Genomic DNA, 20,619 nt, shown 5'->3' on the forward strand with positions numbered 1-20,619 from the left:
GTACGTCACGCTCGGAGCGCGTGAACACCACGTCCAGAGTCGTACGAGAATTCTGTCGCCAATTATCTTAAGCTAACGCAAGTAGAAATCGTGGCGCAAGCCACGTCCCAACGTAATGAGGACCGAACTCAACGCAATAACGCGAGATAAATTTCGGCGCGATCGCGAGGAGACGCGGAATATTATAACTAACGCAAAAATACGGACTTAATCTAACGCACGTAATAACTAAAGTTAACGCAAGTCATTCTGCTCGAATGCGGCACACTGTCTCCAGTGACCTTCGAACGCGAAGAAGGATACGCCGAGGTACTCAACATAACACGAAATACTAGAACGGACGCGAGGTAAAATACGGCATTACCGCAAGCAATAATGGAACGCAATTATGAATGCAACGAGTCTGCCGCGAGAATTGAATAAACCACGCGAATAACGTTCTCCCGCCAGCACGACTAATTCTCACACGCAATTACCGAAACAACGCATCCGAACATAACTATCCTAACACGAATAATATCCTAATGCAATTAGCCAACGTGAACGGCATGTTAACGCGATTAATGTGCCGACGCGGACGACATGCCTACATAAGTAATATTTGGTAATTCGATACGCCGTGAACACCGTGTGCGCGAGACGCAACCACGAGCGCGGACATTACACGAAATTATCATTTCATGAATATTCTCACCCTTGACAATTAAAATTAATTTGTATTAATATTTTTCACAGCGATATATCTTCTAAGAATAAGAAATATCACAGAAATTACCATTTGATTAATACAAAGTATAATACAAGAGATGATATCAAACTGCCATCAGTAATTAAGGAGAAGTCACTCTGCAAGAATTTATCTGTACTTTCTGTAAGTATTCAAATGTATTTTGGGGATAAAATATGTAGTTGTGGAGAGTAGTAGTGTATGGTTGGATGTGTGGAATATGAGTCCCCAACAATATCATGCAACTCTTTGCGGGTCACGATGATATGACTTTCCACATGTACATGTCTGCCTATAGCTTATATCGTCGATCGGGACAATGAATATTGTTGTCGAATTTGTTTACTTAAGTCGGCGCTATCTTTGGTAGGGCTACCACATGTAATCTCATGTATTGAAATTTTATTTTTTATCTTTGCAGGACGAAATAATTCTAAAAATATTAAAAAACCTAGATATGAGGTCGTTGAGTCATATGTACGCAGTAAATAAACGTCTCAGAAGAATAAAATGGGATCGTAGTCTCTTTAAATTAAAATGTTTAAATTTACGTATTATACAATGTAAAAATTCTACTCACATCCATAATATAATATCTTTTTTTTGCACCCACAAGTAAATATTTAAAGCAGTTGGATTTAACATTAAGTGGATTTTCTGCTACACATTTGTTAAGATTGACAAAATTTTGGCAGGTTTTTAACTCACCTGCGATTAAGAGACTGCGGCTCTGTCAATGACTATGTTTTATAAAAAATTTTTGAGGATATGTAAAAAATTTGAAAGGTAATTAAATTAATTTATTTGTTAAGATTACGGGTAAATAGGATATGATACCAATATATATATATATATATATATATATATATATATATATATATATATATATATGGGGCATTCCACGCCAATTCGCAAGGGGTCAAACTTCGACCTTTTTATTTTTGATGGCCGCTCGTTTTTTAACAGGTCTTTACGAGTATTAGACCCCTGTTAAATCGTTTCTATAATAAAAGTAGCGTTTCCGAAATAGAGCCTGCGCAAAATGAGGACTGCAAAATTTTCAATGAATTTTTTTGCCTATTAGCCAACGTCTAAGAAAAAAATTTATTGAACATAAAATACGCTATTTAAATCATAGTTTAAAAAAAAATTATCCCAAATTTTTATAATAATGATTTTAAACTAATAAAGTAAAAAAACACACAAAAATTTGAATATCTCAAAAATCCCATTTTCTATTTTTTTGAAATTTATAGGAAATATTCTAGGGAGTATTAGAAAAATTTTAAGACTAGTTGGAAGTTGCGCAGAATTTTTGGGAATTTTCTATAAATTTTTTTGTGAGGCAGTAGTAATATTTGACTCACAAAAGTGTAGTTAAAAACGCGTTTCAGACAATTCTGAATCGATTTAGATATACTTTTTTACTAAAGCATGATGAAGATCTCGGCATAACACACGACAATTGCGATGAATAGTGTGGGAAAGGCGAAAAAAATAGATTTATGAGGAAGTATAATTCAATAAGTACATTTGTTTAAGAACATATTATTTATAATTTTATTATTTTGTGCTCAGTATAATCATTCGAAAATGAGTAATCTTTAACAATTAATTTATAATTTTTGGTATGACTTGGTATGACGCAGTGGACACGTTGAGTCTGAGGTATTCTTTTTGTTTGATCGTACCGATCTGTCAAAAATTCGGCGGCGATTGCAAGTATTGGGACAAAAAAAATTATGAAATTGCCGCCGAATTTTTGACAGGTCGGTACGATCAAACAAAAAGGATACCTCAGACTCAACGTGTCCACTGCGTCATACCAAGTCATACCAAAAATTATAAATTAACTGTTAAAGATTACTCATTTTTGAATGATTATACTGAGCACAAAATAATAAAATTATAAATAATATGTTCTTAAACAAATGTACTTATTGAATTAAACTTCCTCATAAATCTATTTTTTTCGCCTTTCCCACACTATTCATCGCAATTGTCGTGTGCTATGCCGAGATCTTCATCATGCTTTAGTAAAAAAGTATATCTAAATCGATTCAGAATTGTCTGAAACGCGTTTTTAACTACACTTTTGTGAGTCAAATATTACTACTGCCTCGTAAAAAAATTTATAAAAAATTCCCAAAAATTCTGCGCAATTTCCAACTAGTCTTAAAATTCTTCTAATACTCCCTAGAATATTCCCTATAAATTGCAAAAGAATAGAAAATGGGGTTTTTGAGATATTCAAATTTTTGTGTTTTTTTACTTTATTAGTTTAAAATCATTATTATAAAAATTTGAGATAATTTTTTTTTTAAACTATGATCTAAATAGCGTATTTTATGTTCAATGAATTTTTTTCTTAGACGTTGTCTAATAGGCGAAAAAATTCATTGAAAATTTTGCAGTCCTCATTTTGCGCAGGCTCTATTTCGGAAACGCTACATTTATTAAGGAAACGATTTAACAGGGGTCTAATACTCGTAAAGACCTGTTAAAAAACGAGCGGCCATCAAAAATAAAAAGGTCGAAGTTTGACCCCTTGCGAATTGGCGTGGAATGCCCCATATATATATGTATATATTATTTTTAGTATTGGATTTCGCTGCATATCGAGACAACGCATTAACGGACAAAGGTCTCTCGAACATCCGCAACATAAAAGGTCTAGAACATTCGGACTTTAGAATGACGTTTAGAACAGCTAAACCTGTTTGTAAAATACTGCAAAAAACTCGATGAATGCGTGTCTTACTTTGCCCTGGCGGCGTAACAGAAGATCTAGATACAGACGCAATTACAATGCAGTTAAGAAATTCGTGTCCAGATTTGGAAATTTTAGATATATCGGGAGGTATTATTTCGTCGCGAAATATTGATGACCTCTGTGAATGCAAAAAATTTACGAAAATTGTATATTTTATGGATGTAAGTTTGCGCTATATTTTTTTATTGCATATTATCATATTCTTTATTATTGAAATTTGTATGTTTTCGAAAATTAAATCTCTTGCAAACATCATGAACGGTTGTTGTTTTTTTTCTTCTTTGCGATTGAACCGTAATAATAGTATGGCTTTTGTTACAGGAACGATGGCACACTCAATAGACATTTGTTCCATAGATTGTTTTCTTCCTGTCAACGCTTGGAAGAAATCAATTTGGTGGATCACCATGACGATATCAACGAGCTGACACTGAGTAAAGATGTAAAAGTAGTATACTTGCGGCAATTATCTAGTTCCGCAATTTTCGAGCAGCATCCTAAACTGAAAGCGATTCATGTAATGCATGATCACAATGGCGACTTCTTTGCTCAAATGAAGGAAAGATATCCACATGTGTATATCTGGAGTCTAATATCCGGTGAATGTCTTGTCTGACTATGTCAAGAGACACGATAGTGTTTTGCGCCAAATACCGTGTATCTTTACGCGAACAGATTGGAAACTTTCTACTTTATTAATGCCGGGTCGTTGCATATGAAGTATGAAATATTATGTAAAAAGGGTTAAATAAACGGATTTTTTTTACAACTGAGTGAACGATGTAATTTCTTTGCGATTGCATACCGTAACATAGAAGCGAGGCGCCGATGTTCTGGCGGACGTCGGCGCTCGCTTTTGTAATGCGAGACGTATTGCGATTCGCGATACGATCTATGTATTCATATAAAATTCATATAAAATTAGATCCTTTTATATCTAATTTAGATCTTTTTATTTTTAATAATATATTTTTACATCTGACCATATTATATTCATTTTTTTTCTCGGGTATGATCATACTCTTAACATGTTCTTAATGTGTACTTAAACTTATAATACTGCATATAATAGTTAAATAATAGAAACGGCCAAATTACGAGCTATTAATAGATGTTTATTTAATAAAGTCAATTTAACAACAAATGTGTTCGCAATATAAAAAACAACGTTTACGTTATTAAATAAACATCTATTAATAGCTCGTAATTTGGCCGTTTCTATTATTTAACTATTGTTATCGAGCGAAATCGGACACTTAACTGCATATAATATTTGCACGCTGATAGGACAAATGTCATTATATGTATATGTTTATATATAATTATATATGATTATATATAATTATATTCAATAGACATCACATTTTTAATTACCCCATGCCGTGGAATCTCCTCACAAAATCCGACAAATCATGCGCTACCTGGTTGATTCGCAATCTCCATGGATTACGATGGGAAGACGGAAACGTGCCGTACAGCATGGTAAAACGCCTGATTACATCGGCCGTTCTTGGTGTAGAAGAAGACGAAGAAGAAGAAGAAGATGATGACGACGTGATGCCGACTCTCGTGTACATACGTCAAGGGATGCCAGAAACGAGAATGGCTGGTGGATCTGCTGGAGAATTATGCGCGAAAAAACCTAATCGTCGAAACTCTGGATGCGCATTACGAAGATATCGAATCTTTGAATAAACCCCTACTGAAAAAAATCACGTCACGAAATCACGTCATGAAATTACATCACGAAATCACGTAACGAAATTACGTAATTAATGACATAATTAATCACGTAACGGATTGTTCCAAATCGGTACGTGATTTTAAAAATCACGTAATTTAAAAAATTACGTAATGCTGGGAAACACATTTTTTTTTTTAATCTGGATAAAGTTATATAAAAACTACTAAGTTTGTTTAATTGCTTCTTCGTCGTAACTTATGCATGTAAAACATGATTTAAGCAAAATAAGTGGTTCTAAATAAAAAATCAATACTGTAAATTAATTATATTGTCTATAATTTTATTTTTATGAGTCAACTTTTTAAGTATATAAGTGAGTATAAAAGTGCATAAGTATAAGTATATAAGTATAAGTACATAAGTATAAGTATATAAGTATAAGTATATAAGTATATAAGTATATAAGTATATAAGTGAGTATATCAATATATAATAATATAATAAACTAAATAGCATATATAACATAGACAACTTAGATATATGTTATGATAACGTTAACAAGATTAACTCATTTTAACATTGGTAATATGGTAACACTAAACTTAATCACTATCCGATAATGATTCACTGGAATTTGAATCATTGCTACTTTGTGAAGAACTTGATGAATTGGGCGATGTTGGGCGTCAATGACGTTTTTTTTGTTTTTCTTCTTCTTCTGCAAAACATTTTTAACATTATTATTATTAAGGTGTTTTTAATTTTTTATTAGTAACTTTTAGAATATATTGTTTTCTAATTTTTTGTATTTATTTGTTAAAAGACTTTGTTTTAAAAAATCTAGACTGTTAAGATCTAGCATGTTAATTAAAAATGTTTATTATTTTTTATAATCATCTATGCTAACAAATGTTTAAAAATATTAAAATTTTTTATTTAATTCAATATCTTATATTTTACATGTATACACAACTATATTACAAACTATTTTTTTAAGTATCTTTTTACTGTTAAAGAGTTCTTTAACTGTGTATAAAGCAATGAGAAAAATATCATATATTAAAAGAAAAAGTACTATACTTTAAAGATTAATTCCATTAAGTTACTTGTTTTTATAAATTTTTATGAATATATCAATCTATAAACACATATTTTCCATTAAAAATACAAAAAAAATATTACCTTTAAACATATAAAAATTATTTGTCTATTGTTGTTTAAAAAGTATTGACAAGCAGGTATGACGAGAATTCTTGAGTAGGTGAGCGATAGAAAGAGAGTTCCTTTTAAGAAAATTTCGTTTTTATTGTATGTAGTTCTTTCTAAAAATATGCCAACGTAAAACAAATTGATATGAACTAAAGAGTTTTTACGTGAATATAAACAAACAAATCAGTAATCAGTCCTAAAGATAAAATAGAGAATAAACTAAAAAGAGTCAGATCTTACAGGACGGAATCAAAGTATCTAAATTACTGACTGAGAATGAGAGTCCGAAACGTATTTGAATGTAATGCTGCTGACAAAAAAAAAGATAGAAAAATGAAAAAGGGGGCCCTCTCTGCATGAATGTCTATTAGATCGATTCTTGGGCTAGAATTTTAGGCCAGACCCACAAGAACAAAATGCAGATCTCAGATCTGAAAACGAGAATGAACCTAGCAGAGGCCCTTGTACTTTGACGACCAATGTCGATCTTCAATATGGCGTCTTAAGATTCGGAATCTATCAAAGGCCCCGCTCATGGGATTAGATATCTCGCCTCGATCTTCCCTCACGGACGCTAGTCGTTGCAGCTCTCCTTTTCCTGCTGATGAGTCCACTCCTTGGTCATCTGAATCTTGCTCGGTCAGAGTCCAAAACCTTTGCTGTTGTCAAGATGAATCCGAAAGAAGGGCAGAGAATCGATTCGTCCGAAAGATCGCATGCAACTGCGGCCATGACACCTGAGCGCTCCCACCTCCTTCTTCTCTTGTCCTGAACAAGGTGGGGGCGCTCAGGTGTCATGGCCGCAGTTGCTTACGATCTTTCGGACGAGTCGATTCTCTGCCCCTCTTTCGGATTCATCTTGACAACAGCAAAGGTTTTGGACTCTGACCGAGCGAGATTCAGATGACCAAGGAGTGGACTCATCAGCAGGAAAAGGAGAGCTGCAACGACTAACGTCCATGAGGGAAGATCGAGGCGAGAGATCTAATCCCATGAGCGGAGCCTTTGATAGATTCCGAATCTTAAGACGCCATATTGAACATCGACATTGGTCGTCAAAGTACAAAAGCCTCTGCTAGGTTCATTCTCGTTTTCAGATCTGAGATCTGCATTTTGTTCTTGTGGCTCTGGCCTAAAATTCTAGCCCAAGAATCGATCTAATAGACATTCATGCAGAGAGAGCCCCCTTTTTCATTTTTCTATTTTTTTTTGTCAGCAGCATTACATTCAAATACGTTTCGGACTCACATTCTCAGTCAGTAATTTAGATACTTTTATTCCGTCCTGTAAGATCTGACTCTTTTTAGTTTATTCTCTATTCTATCTTTAGGACTGATTACTGATTTGTTTGTTTATATTCACGTAAAAACTCTTTAGTTCATATCAATTTGTTTTACGTTGGCATATTTTTAGAAAGAACTACATACAATAAAAACGAAATTTTCTTAAAAGGAACTCTCTTTCTATCGCTCACCTACTCAAGAATTCTCGTCATACCTGCTTGTCAATACTTTTTAAACAACAATAGACAAATAATTTTTATATGTTTAAAGGTAATATTTTTTTGTATTTTTTAATGGAAAATATGTGTTTATAGATTGATATATTCATAAAAATTTATAAAAACAAGTAACTTAATGGAATTAATCTTTAAAGTATAGTACTTTTTCTTTTAATATATGATATTTTTCTCATTGCTTTATACACAGTTAAAGAACTCTTTAACAGTAAAAAGATACTTAAAAAAATAGTTTGTAATATAGTTGTGTATACATGTAAAATATAAGATATTGAATTAAATAAAAAATTTTAATATTTTTAAACATTTGTTAGCATAAATGATTATAAAAAATAATAAACATTTTTAATTAACATGCTAGATCTTAACAGTCTAGATTTTTTAAAACAAAGTCTTTCAACAAATAAATACAAAAAATTAGAAAACAACATATTCTAAAAGTTACTAATAAAAAATTAAAAACACAATAATAATAATGTTAAAAATGTTTTGCAGAAGAAGAAGAAAAACAAAGAAAACGTCATTGACGCCCAACATCGCCCAATTCATCAAGTTCTTCACAAAGTAGCAATGATTCAAATTCCAGTGAATCATTATCGGATAGTGATTAAGTTTAGTGTTACCATATTACCAATGTTAAAATGAGTTAACCTTGTTAACGCTACCATAACATATATCTAAGTTGTCTATGTTATATATGCTATTTATTTTATTATATTATTATATATTGATATACTCACTTATATACTTATACTTATGCACTTTTATACTCACTTATATACTTAAAAACTTGACTCATAAAAATAAAATTATAGACAATATAATTAATATACAGTATTGATTTTTTATTTAGAACCACTTATTTTGCTTAAATCATGTTTTACATGCATAAGTTACGACGAAGAAACAATTAAACAAACTTTGTAGTTCCTATATAACTTTATCCAGATTAAAAAAAAAATGTGTTTCCCAGCATTACGTAATTTTTTAAATTACGTGATTTTTAAAATCACGTACCGATTTGGAACAATCCGTTACGTGATTAATTATGTCATTAATTACGTAATTTCGTTACGTGATTTTGTGATATAATTTCATGACGTGATTTCGTGACGTGATTTTTTTCAGTAGGGACTAAATGACACCAATACTATGCAATGCGGAAAACATAAAAAGAATTGCGCGTTACAAAATGTAATAAAACTATTTAACTGGTGGTCGCGCGCGACGCCATAAGAATTTGTGATCTTTTTTAAAAAATAAATTATATATAACTTTTTATAATGTTTTATTTCTTACTCCCTCTCCCTTTCCCCATCATCACCGTTAAAGTAGGCTTTACTTCCCCCTCTCCTAATAAAAAATCTACTGCGCAGTTCTATAAACATTAATTCCACCTCCCCCTTCCCCACACATCATTACTTTTAGAATTGTCGCGTATACTCGATTAATTTCATATGATCAGTCTTGTCGCGATCGCTTGTACTGACGGTCAACTTCTCAAAGCCTACAGGACGAAAATGTTCTCCTTTGAAGGATGCAGCAGCTGCAGCAACAGCAACAACGATGCAAAATGCGCGAATGCCGTGAATTATTACGTGCCGATTCATGACGTTGAAACTGAAACGTATGAGGCCAGTTGTGATAGGTAAGTTTCTTTTAGGATAAAATAACATATAGAGCCCAGCTTTTATATCTTTGTAAATTGTATTACTTATAAAAATAAAAAACTAATTTCATTTTTTTATCCAGTATTTCGGGGAACCGTCGCGCGGTTCGTATACTCGGCAGACGATACGCGCTAACAGCTACGGGATACAAATTCCTCGAAATTGGCATCAACGTGGGCCCACCGAGCTATGTGGAGATCGTCGTTAAAGATCATCGAGGAAAGGAACTGCTGTTGTCTCTCGAAACGTGGAAGGCACTCTACGAGCAACGGCGAAATATTCAGAATTTCTTTTGCAATGTATAAAGATGTCCATAGTTTTATAAACGTTGGACGGCTTACGGTGAGAGTTTGTACGGTTAAAAACGTCAAACTCATACGTTTAGAATCTGCAAACGTACGCTTGATGATGACCGAATCGATGTTGCATCGTATGTTCGATCTCGATCGGTGCATGATGCGAGATTCGATCGTTTGGTCAGAATACTTGCGGCAATCGATGCAAAGTTTGCGCAGTTCTCCGATATCGCATCCACCGTGAAGGATCTCAGGGAAGCGTCGAATGTAATATACGCTAGCGATGCGTTCAATACGAATCAGCTCATCGATTGTGACCTCGCAGCTTTAGTTTTTTTAGTACATGAGGTATATTATGTAAAAAAGAGTTAAATAACCAGGCTTTTTTTACACCTAAATGAACGATGTAATTTCTTTGCGTGCATGTCCTTTCCTATACCTAACTTTTATCATCGCTTCGTTGCAATCGATCATCGTCGATCAGTCATTTTTTGCTTCCTCATAAAGGAAGCTTTGTTTTCGTTTAAAAAAATTTTTTTGTTTTTCTGAATGTGTTCAGAATGTTCTAAAACGTCGAAAAATTGCATTTTTAAAAAATGTATGTGTGTGTGTGTGTGTGTGTGTGTGTGTGTGTGTGTGTGTGTGTGTGCCAAATTTACCAAAATTTCTATAAGTCCAGAACTAATCAACCAAATCTTAACGAATTATATATGAAATAGGGGTAGAAAAAACTGAAGAATATAATAGAATTAATAAAAATTGCTAATAATCAAGGGGTTCTTGTTTAATAAAATTTTGATTTTTTTCAGAAATGTTTGTTTATGCTTTAATTTCCGCAAATTTGGAGATATCGATCTATTTCTAATTTTATTATATTTTGCAGTCTTTTCTACCCCTATTTCATATATAATTCTTTAAAATTTGGTTGATTAGACTCAGCTTTATACGCGATCAAAGGTTTGGACCTAAAGGACCTAATTTTTAGAAAAATGTCTGTAATAGCTTTAACTTCTGTAAATTTGAAGATATCGGTCTATTTTTAATTTTGTTATATTTTTCAGTCTTCTCTATTTTTATTTTATATAATTCTTTAAAGCCGGTATTCATAGTCGGGTCTTATATTCAAGATCGTCTTAAGTATAGTCTTAAGGCGTCATCAGCCAATCAGAGGGCTGTATTAGCATCTTAAGACGTCACTTCCTCTATGAGGAAGCCAAGTGCAAATTTCTAATTTGCACCATTTTTTTCTTAGCACTAATTTTTTAATTGGCTTTATAATTTTCTATTATTCTTATAATATTTCTGCAATGTTGTTCTAATATTTCAACGAAATGTTGCAATTGTCTCTACAACATTGCATTGCAACTTGTAACGTTCTTGCATTCTCTTGCAAGTTTCATGCTATATGGGTCTGTTTTAATTAAAAAAAACTCAAAAAATAAAAATAAAATTATCGTGTACCGGTCTTAAAATAACGTCTAATTCATGTCCTTTTCATGACGTCATACTTTCGTCCACAATAAGACGCCAAATACACGTCATATAAATGACATATGACGTCTTGGACGAAAAATGACCTTAAATTGACGTCAAAAAGACCATGTGTTAGTTATACGGTCTTTACAATAGTGATGGTTTCCATTTGAGAGATTATTAAAAGCGTAATTTACAAAGGGCTTCTGCACGATAACGTAATTAGCACTTGCGCGAAGTAATATTTAAAAAATATCTCTTATTTTCATCGTGTAACGTTAATAATCTCTTCCTCTCCCTACCTTCCTCTCTCTCACTCTCTCTTTCTCTCTGCTTCTCTCTGCCTTTCTTTCTTTCTCTTTCTCTTTCTTTCCCTTGGTTCTTCATGTGCGCACTATTTTATATATTTTTTATATTCTATATTTTTTTATATTTTTTTTTTAAATCCTATGTTAATATGTTAATGCGTTATATGTTATATGTTAATATAAAATTACTGAAGAAAAAAGACATCGTCAAGGAGACAGCAACAATTTAATTAATGAAATGGCAAATAATGATTCTGTTTCGTACAAGCTCGCGCAGGAGCCTAGGCTTTAGATTTAATGAGTAGATGAAACGACACATACACTTTACTTTTCGAGGGAGAGATCATATATTTTACTTGGCAGAAATAATTACAGAATACCAACATTTGTTGCATGGATAAGGAAAACTGCCAAAAACCTTATCAGTATTCGTTCAACACATAAGAAATAATGATACAAAGAAATAAATAGCAAGTAATATAATACATAATATTTCTCAGACGAATGATCCTTTTGTCAATTTGCATAAACTAAAATACGCTTCCCAATATTCAGATCATAAAATAACTTTTGAATGTTGATTTCTTTAATGAAGTAATATTATCTTAATCTTTCTCTGGACTGTATGTAACTTCAACTATTGTTTGTAAGACTATAACTTACATCGTAATAAGTTCGTGGAATTAGACCATTCGTATGAAACAGATAATACATGAAATAAAGTAAATTGTTACACAAGACAAACAAGAAATAAATACATAGCACTATAGAATATGTGATGGATAGATTGATACGTCGCATTAACTTTTGTAATGTAATTTCCTTCTAGTTCGAATGACCAATATCTTTGGAAGTAACTCATAAAATCAGAAGATAATAGAGAATGTGCAATAAGTTATACACTATATTATATGTCACTGTTTTGTATATATATCCCAATATCTAAGAAAAGACGTATCAATCTATAATTACTTCTTATCGGTAATCGTCGCTGCATTGCATCGGTCAAAATGAATACATTAGAATATACGTAAACATGTGAAGGAATATAATTATATCCTCGAAACAATCTATGACGCAAAGAATCGAACTACTTGTAACACAAGTGAGGAATAAAGTAACGTAAATAATTTTATATAAATAGAAAGTGTTTCTCGGTTGAAATGATAATAATTCGTTATGGAATCGAATTAATCCGCGTATTAATCAAAGAGAAATAATCATATATGTATAGGTTGCAACCATTAACAAATCAATCTAATTATTTTACTGAGCTCAGATTCGAATCGTTTTGAATGTTACATGTGATGTCAGACTTGTTCTATGGCAATCTGCATCGTTCTCTGAGGACATTAGCCTCCCTCAATATATATCAAGAAATCTGGAACCACGATCGAAATAAGGAGAGGGGAATATTATTCCACCCTAGCACTCTGTCATACGAGAGCTTCTCTAAACCATGTAATGATCTGTGGTTGCCGGAAATCTGAAAGTTACCTCTTTACTGTAGAAATCGCTGCTTACTGAACAGATTCTTAATATAAGAATCCCCTTTTTTCTCTTTCTGATAGGCCATCAAACATCTCAAGTCGTTCAACAGCGGTTATTCCTTTGTGAGATACGACGATACGGTAATGGCGGATCGTCCTTCCTTCTTTGCACGCAGTTATAAAGGCGTGGTCAATCTCTGAGCCGGTATAATCTCGTAGCTGATGCTTCGTAAAGTCTATTTCTTGTTGAACAAAGCCGCTATCCATGTAGCAGATATCAGAAATCACGTCGTTTATACTATAATCGGTATTTGTCAATGCTACGATTCTCGCTTCTCGAATATTCTAACACCGGTACGTCTCAAGCACGAGCACGTTGTTACCTCGACCAACGCCCGGAAACGAATGCCCGCTCGGTTCGTCGCAGGCTCGCACGCTTCTTCTCGCGCACGCGCAATACAATTCCTTTCTCAAATTACGACGCGTCCAGCGCAGAACGCGCGGGAACACAACTGACGACGCTCGTATCGCCATCTAACATGTCTCGATCTGACTTATTTATTACGAACACAGTCTCGCTATATTTCCGATATATGATCTCTCCTCCTATTTTTCTTACATTTTAAACAGATTCCTTAATTTTATATTAACATATAATATATAACGTATAACATATAACGCATTAACATATTAACATAGGATTTTAACATATATATTATTTACACATATAATACACATATATTACACATATATATTTTATTTACACATATAATACCTACCAATGACGACATATTGTTCTTTATTTGCAAAAATATGTTGCAAAGCGATCGATCCACTGCCAAGCACTTATTCGCAAACTTTCGACAGGATAGGTTACAAATTTTTTCGTTTCTTTTTTGTTCCGTAACACAGCTCCGTGCCATGGGGAACCCACTCACTATAACACGGAACGGAATTGAAACGGAACTACTCCGATTGGTTAACCTCCACCATATCTCTTTTCCGTTATTGTTCCGTTCCGCTATTCCTTCTCCATCGGGATGCACCCTTATGCTAAGACTCCATAGACGCGGAAACGCCGTGCGGCAGAGTGCGTTAACCAATCACAAATTTTGATTTTGCCGCAGACGACTTGCGGCAGCCTTCTGATTGGTCTATGGAGTCTTAGCATAATGCTAAGACTCCATAGATGCGAAAACGCCGTGCGGTAGAGTGCGTTGACCAATCAGAAGGCTGCCGCAAGTCGTCTGCGGCAAAATCAAAATTTGTGATTGGTCAACGCAATCTGCCGCATGGCGTTTCCGCGTCTATGGAGTCTTAAGGTGAAATTTCATGGGCAGTGAAAAGCAGCAGCAGATTGTACTGATTGTTCCTTTGTCTCACGTACTGCGTCGTAAAAAAATAGCGAAATTGTTTAGTCTACGCGATAACACCCCCTTTTCCTCAAAAATGTTGTTTACGACAAACATGTCCCGACAGGTTCGATGCGTTATCGGGTCGATTATCGTCCCGATGACGTCATTTCTACCTTTGTCTCGCGTACTGCGTAGATAGATTGTTTAGTCTACGCGATAACCGCCCCCTTTTCCTAGAAAAATGTTGTTTACGACAAACGTGTCCCGACAGGTTCGATGCGTTATCGACAAAACACGCTCCTACGCAGTGCGCTATCGAGTTAGTTTTACCATTGTGCGCCGCCTAACGGCGTCGTTGCAAATGAGGCCCCCGCGGCCCGACGGACCCCGCGGCGCGTCATCCCGGTGATATGTCAAGGTCAACCCCCCACCCCCTCCCCTTCCCCGCGAAATCCGATACCCTTGTGTAACCCGATACCCCGCTCCCTCCCCCTCCCTCCTACGTTATCTTCTTGTAATTTGATACCCTTGTGTAACCCGATATTTCGCCCCCTCCCCCTCCACCTCACCCCCCGCAAAATCCGATACTCCTGTGTACCCGATACCCCGCCCCCCCCCCCTTACCCTCACCCCCCGCGAAATCCGATACCCCCCCCTCCGTCACCCCCCCTCGGAGCTCCCTAGTTAGAACGCCCATAGATTAACTACTCGCGGGAAAAACTCTCATGAGTACCCCTCACCCCCCGGGGAGGGGATGGGCGTTTATGCCGGACTCTTACCGGCTAAAACCCCCGCGGGTGGCCTTCCCTAGCGCATTGGGGGCGCCCACTAGCTATATTTATATTCTTCCCTCTCTCTCTTTTTTTTTGTTTAATAACAACGGGAGACACACATAAATGTTGGCAGTCTCCAAATGAAGAAGTCATACAAAGCATACGAGTTTCTTTCCCAAACTACATAAAATTGACATATCATGGCTGCGTTCCTTTTGATGCTTTCAGCGCTGTAAGCATTATTCTATCTCTGTTGCACATTGAATATCAAATAGAGATGGAGCGACGCTTTCAGCGCTGAAAGCGTCAAAAGGAACGCAGCCCATATATGATGTTCTACACTGCTATAAAGGACACTATTTAATATCTCGATATACATCATTATTGTACGTACCACGTTTTTACTTTTTTATATTATGTATCTATTATTCGTTGTAGGGGGGGGGTGTATATATGAGGTTCGAAAATATGTCTACATTTTATATTATTTTGTGTATTTATTCTATTATGGATAAATGAATGAAAATACTGATACCATGAATGGGGTGTAACTAATCCGTACAAAATTACCTTTTTTAAGAAAAGGTAAAAAAAGGCGCCAAGTACACGCATAGTAGTGTATATGTTGTTACCTAAAAAAAAAAGAAAGTGGTAGTATTATACCTCGAAAAAACCTAAGTAACAAGTGGTAAACGTAATCTTTATATCTCGAAAAATCTCGAAAAAATCTAAGCAGTAGTATCTTTATTTCCGAAAAATTATAACCCAAGTGATACACATCACAAAATTATGTTACCTTATCAAAAAGAACAATCGCGCTTCAAGTGATCTATTACAATTACAAAAAAGAAATGATATCTTTTTAAATTACAGCGCCAATTACAGAGAGAACATATATATTGCCTCAAAAAATAATTGTTGCACTACTTTGAAAAATCTTTACATTGTGTCAATTAGAAAAAAATGTATGATAACAATTTTATAAGATTAAAAAATTTTATTTAAATTTAACAAGGGAATACAAGATATTTAAATACAAAGTTTACATGTGTATTTTTTAGTGGTCACAAAGAATTACAGAGGTAACAGTACAAAATAAAAATATTTTATTAAAAAACATAAAATTTTCTTGTAAAAAAACTTGGCGCTGCTAGACCTCGAAATTTTAAATAAGTTACGCATTTTATAAACAGTATGTACAGGGTAAAGCTATTTGAAGGTATAATACTACCACTTTGTTTTTTTCGAGGTAACAACATAACAGGGTAACAACATAATACATATACACTACTATGCGTGTACTTGGCGCCTTTTTTTTACCTTTTTTTTTTAATTTGTATTACGATAAAGTATTTGTATATCGCAAAACATTTGTATGTAAACAACATACAGAATAATACTCTTTGAATAAACGTGGCAACTTTACCTTTTGCCAGATTCATTATACGGATCGGTAATCGATATAACTATATTGTGCTCATAATTCGGCACATTAATCGCAAATGCTCTGACGATGCAGGGTCTCGGAAAATTTAATACTTCATAAATAACGCATCCGAAGTAAATATTATAATATACGTCAAAATTAGTTTAAGTAATACTTGCATATCATATTTCAGATTCTCATATCGTGCGGTTATGTATAAATATCGATAAAAAAACTCCGTACTCTGTGTCTAAATTCACAATACAATGAAATCACAATAATACAAAATAATACAATATTAAACTGTATAAACACGGTATCTGGAACAAACGCAAGAGAGGGAATATTTAAATATTTTTTTTATCGATTAGAGAATATATTATTATCTTGTTTTCATAGTTAAATAAAAATCAGAGACATTAAATAAATATTCCTGCAAACAGGATGAAAAATATAGATTGTAACAATATAATAAAACAACTCTTAGTTTGTTCTGTAGTTTGCTATATTTTTACTGTATTACACTGTCTTTCTTTTTTTCTTTTATATTAAAATATCTTTAATTTGTCCAAGTTTTGTAATTGTACTACAATTTATCACTATTTTTTAAAAAAGACAAATATTTTTATATATAATTATGTTCCTACAGAATAATACAAATTTCGAAAATTATTACATATTTTGATAATTAAACTTTTATATATTTACATAGAATCATATATTAATAATTTAACGATAAAAAAGTCCAATACCCGGGAAAAAATGGAGGAGATCTAACCATGTCTGATTTGATAAAATGAGATACAACGAGATCTGAAATTCAAGTAAAGTCAGATCTGATTGGATATAATTTTATCTCGCCAGATCTGCATGGCCATATTTAATCACATGCAGCCAGATATGCTGAACTATAATCCGATCTCACCAGATCTGACCATTGCTGCCGTTCGATATATACCCATGTGCGAATGTCGGACTTCTGCCAGAGTTGTCCGCATGGCCCAGAAGTGGCACAATATTGGCTGCCAAGACTTGATGGGTGGTACTGCCCCAGTACGGATAAACCGCTAGATCAGTATTGTGCCAGTCTCGGTGACCAGTACTCCCATACAACCATATTCTGTTCCGAAGCGAGTCTCGTCTCAGTACTGACCGTGTATAAGGCCAGAAATGATATTGATCTACGGCCGAAAGTCGGCTCAGTACTGGGGATGTATTGGGTCGACTTAGAAAATTTTCGCTCGGAACCGGAGGTAACAACCACGCGAAAGCAACACGCCGCGAGGGGACTTTTCGCTAGAGTCCACGCCGGAGGTAACGACCGCGTTCGTGCCTCTCGGTTACAAGTACCCCCAATTATAGTGTCATTCGTCTCGCTTCGCGTCTAGCCTCTGGCGCCCGTAAGCGACCGTGCGTAAGACCGTGCGTCGCCGATCGCTCGGCCAGCCGGTTGGGTACTATAAGAGGTTCGGTGCGCTCGGCGAGCCGAGCGACACGAGCGATACGTACAGACGTGCAAACGCGTTTCGCTTGGTCCGTACAAATGTGTAAAACGTTTGTGGAATACGTACACGAAAGGGGCAACGAAGTCGATGCGGGGAGCATCGTTTCCCAACCATATTTTGTTCCGAGGCGAGTCTCGTCTCAGTACTGACCGTGTATAAGGCCAGAAATGATATTGATCTACGGTCGAAAGTCGGTTCAGTACTGGGGATGTATTGGGTCGACTTAGAAAATTTTCGCTCGGGACCGGAGGTAACAACCGCGCGAAAGCAACACGCCGCGAGGGGATTTAGAAAGCTTTTTGCTCGAGCGGCGCCGGAGGTAACGACCGCGGCACGAAGCAACACGCCGCGAGTGATATGGCAATCAGTGTTGTCACCGTACTAGTACTCTGTGTCGGGCCAATGTTGGCGCCAAGAGTTAGCCCAATACTGGCAATCAGTGTTGTCCCCGTACTAGTACTCTGTGTCGGGCCAAAGTTGGCGCCAAGACTGGGACCCGTGTTATTATTCCGACATTGCCCCAGTAATGACCCCGATCTTAGCTTGTACTGGCCCAGAATCGTCAGCCAGTACTGGTAATTTTGGCACCAGTACCAAGCCAGCACTGAGCCTTTTTGAAATTCGCACATGGGTAATCGCAGATCCAATCGGATCTCTTCCGATCTAATCGGACATTATCTGATTGCTTCAGATCTCCTGAAGTACAAGCAGACATTATGCCTCAGATCTTGTCGGATCTGAGCAGACCTAGCCAGACATATCTTGATTTCACCAGATAAGACCAATCTTGGCTTACAAAGTTGTGTTGCTGATCCAATCAGATCTCTTCCAATCTTGCTGGATCTGAGCAGACCTAGTCAGACATATCTTGATCTCACCAGATAAGACCAATCTTGGCTTACAAAGTTGTGTTGCTGATTCAATCAGATCTCTTCCGATCTTGCCGGATCTGAGCAGACCTAGTCAGACATATCTTGATCTCACCAGATAAGTCCAATCTTGGCTTACAAAGTTGTGTTGCTGATCCAATCAGATCTCTTCCGATCTTGCCGGATCTGAGCAGATCTCGCCAGTATAGAACTTATAAAAATTTCGTTCTCAAATCGTCTATTATTAATTTTTACACCCAATGTTGGAATTATATCAAATATAATATTAACTCTGTAAAGGGGAAGCTTTTAAATGATTTTTGGTCAAAAAATCAATTAATTTTTATATTAAAAACAGTTTTCTCAATTTTTAAACATTAATGCCAATTTAATAATAATTGTTAATTTCGACACCATATTTAGAATTTATTATAAATATTCCATTAAAAAAGTACCGTGCAAAATTAATTAATAATAGGTAAATATAAAAGATTAATGTGTATATGTATATATAAAACATAAATCTTTTAAATTATTTTGCAAACATATACCTTATAATTTAAACTGATAAAATAATATAATCACCCTGGTAGAAATTTTGACTGGGCGCTTGTCTGGCACTGACCAGCGTTCCACACTGCCACTTCAGGAGCTGGCATGGCACGCTGGTAAGCGCCATCCGCGAAACGTCACGTTTTGCCCGCTAGCGCCACAGATCTGATGTGGTGCTGGCACGGCGCTAACATGGCGGCAATAAAATACTATCATAATGCAGACATGGGGCTAGCGAGTTTTTAACGTGGCATGTGTATGGCGCTAACATGGCGCCAATAAGGTACAATTTCTAAATCCATATAATGCATTTATTTAAAGATTATTCATTAATTAGTTATTTTTAACAGACTGTTAATTGAACTAATAATATTTACTACTCCTAAATTAACTACTATCTCATAAATTAGGAAACATGAAAATAAATATGTATTATACATTGACAAACGTGACTCTATATCAACGAGATAAAGGAAGTGGTATTAAGTTCAATAGGGTGATAAAATGACACCATTATAATTAAAAATAAAATACCTTAATATTTGGCAAATAATCACAGTCTTACATCGACAGTTTTACATTTAATAATTTCTTATGTTCCAGATAAAAACAAAAACTTTGTACTTCTTTTCACCTAACACTATAAGGCCTTTATTCACGAGTAGGACATCGCAGCGAAATTAAACGAACAAATATTCGCTAGTCTCCAGGTAGTCTTACACATCTTTGTTGCACTTGATTCGGTTTGATTTTGGTAATGTATGTAGGTAAAAGTCTTTGTTGAAGGATTTTTAACAGTTTATCCAGATGTACGAACGGAATTTTACATTCAATAGCCCACACCCGTAGTTTCGATATTTCTTCAATTTCTTCTACATCTATTATATTATGCTCGTCCACATCACTCTGATCGCTATCGTTATTATCGATTTCTTCATTTACAATGTGTTTGCACAAGCTCGCGCACGAGCCTGATCTCGAGAATTTGTT

General features: G+C 35.0%; 1 long non-coding RNA gene across 1 annotated transcript; it reads left to right on the plus strand.

Annotated features, from left to right (window-relative positions):
• LOC139815686 (uncharacterized) lies at positions 1 to 1,507 on the plus strand. The gene is made up of 3 exons (XR_011732801.1): positions 1 to 347; positions 736 to 871; positions 1,149 to 1,507. It is a non-coding gene; the product is annotated as an uncharacterized lncRNA (long non-coding RNA).
• Positions 1,508 to 20,619: the final 19,112 nt, after the last annotated feature.

This window comes from Temnothorax longispinosus, chromosome 7 (genome assembly GCF_030848805.1).
Source record: "Temnothorax longispinosus isolate EJ_2023e chromosome 7, Tlon_JGU_v1, whole genome shotgun sequence".
Lineage (NCBI taxonomy): Eukaryota > Metazoa > Arthropoda > Insecta > Hymenoptera > Formicidae > Temnothorax > Temnothorax longispinosus.